We start from the raw sequence: 2750 nt of genomic DNA, 5'->3' as shown, positions 1-2750 counted from the left end.
GTCCTGATAATAAGTCTGGCAGGGTAGGAATCCCACAGGCTGCACTGGGCTCCTCCTGGAGAGGTGGGGTGGGGGTGGGGGACCATCTGGACTGACCTAATCCTGAAGAGCCTTTTCACAGCGGGGTCCTGTGACAAGGGCTGTTGAGCTGCAGAAGCACCCGATGCCTGGGAGGCTGAGGTAGGCTGTGAGAAGCGGGGAAGCAGTTTCTACAGAGGGCCAGACTGCTACCAGTCTGCATGACCAGCTCCCTGTATGGGGCAGACCCCTGTATGCTACCACTCCTGGACTCTTGCTCTGCTGAAGGGACCTCTCTGGAATAGAGGCTTGAGCCATGGGGTAAGTGAGCTGTTTCTGCATCTTGCTATTCTTTGGGCCTGGCATTAACCGCACCCTGTGTCCAGCACTGGTTGAGCGTTGAGCTGTCTCCACCAGCCCAGCTGGCAAAGCTGCGTCTTCGCCACGTATGAGGATTAGGGTGAACAGCGATGCTTGGAGATTAAACATCTGCTGGGAGCTGTGCCCTTTTGTTCGTGGGCTCTGGCTGGCAGAGAGGGGAGACACTGGGCCACCTCCTCCCCCTGGAAACCATGATTTCTGTGTGATTCAGATGAGAGGGAGCAATAGGGGAAAGGTAAAGCTAGTGGGTTAAGAGACTGAGCTGCAAGGTTACGTCCTGATGGTTTTCTTAGGACCAAAAATATCCCAAATCTGACTTCCACACCCTGCCTGACTACAGATTCTGAGTGTGATGAACAGGCAGCAGGGCCTGAAGCCCTGAGCTTCCCCAGCTCCCACTGATGTCTGTAAGGGCTACAGTTGTTGAGCACCTGCACTGGGAAGCATGGGTGTCCCCAGGGCTCTGACTCTGCATGGGATTTGGGGCTTGGCATTAGGTTGCCAGATGTGAGGATCTACATTTATATGGTTTCGGGAGCTGGAGGCTGGAGGTTGCCACAAAGAGACAGCAAGCTAATGAGAGCAATCTTGGGCTCCGGTGGTCTGGGGGTTGGCGTCCCCACTCCAATAGCCAACAAAGAATGCCCTTGAAAGCACCCTTCCTTTTAATGAGTTTCAGGTCCGTTATGCAGGCCTGGCCCGTATTGGAGGTTCTGGGCTGGGCCTGGGAGTGCCCCCAGGGTTCACAGAGGAGGTTGGGGTTGTGGGGGGGCTGTTTCTGTTTGTAACTCGATTTGGGACTCGGTGTCCACTGAGGTTAGTTGGCGACTGATTTGCAGGGATTTTGGATCAGCTCCAGGTCCCCAAGGGTACGGCTTTCAGTCTCAATGTGGCCCTTGGCCTGGGAACCAGAAGACCCAGGGTCTATGTCTGCCTAGGCCAGTGACTGGCCAAAGCAGTGCAAAGCTAAGAACTGGCTTGCCCGAGGTCATGCAGCAACAGCCAGACACAGTGCCTCATTCTCCTGCCTCCTGCTTCCTACTTGCTGGCCCAGCTGCCTCTTCAATACCTGCCTTGGGGTGCTCTGCTCTGGGTCTCTGCTTTCCCTGTAGCTCTAGCCATACAGGGAGTGCTGTTTCAGCTCTGCAGATACCAGGGTGGCTATTGGGAGGGAACATACAGCACTGCACCTGGGAACACAGGATCTCCACTTCATGTCCCTCCACCCCTTTAATCCTGTTCTCAGGTTCTGTCCGCACTAAGCCCAGGGTAATCCTCTTTAGCCTGCTGCATTTTCTTTATTGGTTCTTCCAGGCGGAGGGGAGGGGGTGCTCTCACATACAGGGAACCTTTCCACCTGTCTCTGCATTCCCTGCTGAATTTTTGGTGCTGGCACTGGGGTGCTCAGATATCAGAGACAACTCAGCAAGTAACACAAGTGATAGATGTGAGGCTCCACATCCAGTGACCCATGGGAAGATCTTTCCCAGCCAGTCAAAAGGAGCCTAAGCTAGGGCAGTACAGCTTGCTATCCATATTCGCTGGGGGAACACACAGCAGGCTGAGGTCTTGGAGTCATAGCAGAAAATCCCAGGGCTGTCCTGCTTGATAAGAAAGGAGCTATTACTCTGGCCAAAGACTGACACATGTGGCTCTATTCTACCTCCCCCAGTCTCTTGCCAGCAGTCTCCCTTGTAGACTGTCTGCCTTAAGCTGTTATTGTGCATTTTCAGAGTGCCAAGTTTCACCCCAGAGATGGCTGCATTTCAGTACTGGGAAATGCAAGAAAACCTGGACTAGCAGGACGACCAGGCTTGCTGCGATGGCTGCTAGCATTTAGTTGTTAATATGATGCTAGGTGCTGTACACCAGCATTGTAAGAGCCTAACCCAAAAGCCCACAGTTTATAGAGTCAAAGCAGACAAAGGGTGGGAGGGGAATGAAGTGCAGAGGGGACAGGGAAGTGTGTCACAGCAGGTCAGTGGCAGAGCTAGGACCAGAACACAGGCCTCCTAAGAGACTGGTCCCTGGACCAGGTGGCTTCTCCATGCCTAATGTGACAGAAAGCCAAACTCAGGTCACACCAACAGCTCACTGCAGTCCACTGGTGCAGCCCCCCACCTCTGCCTGCTCTCCTATGGATGGCTTCCTCACTCCAGCTGCAGCTTAGAGGGTAGGCAGCATGTGTTAGGAATCGGGAAGGCAACGCAGCTTTCCATCCTGGCCAGCAGAGCACACAACTATGGCCACGACAGCCAACGGAGCTAGAAGCAGCTCCTCAAGGAGCAGCACAAGGCAAGCTGCCCACAGCACCCTGCTGTGCCACAAGATGGGGACTGTCTCCGTGGCCT

This window comes from Alligator sinensis, unplaced genomic scaffold (genome assembly GCF_000455745.1).
Source record: "Alligator sinensis unplaced genomic scaffold, ASM45574v1 scaffold103_1, whole genome shotgun sequence".
Lineage (NCBI taxonomy): Eukaryota > Metazoa > Chordata > Crocodylia > Alligatoridae > Alligator > Alligator sinensis.
This window is presented reverse-complemented; position numbering follows the sequence as displayed.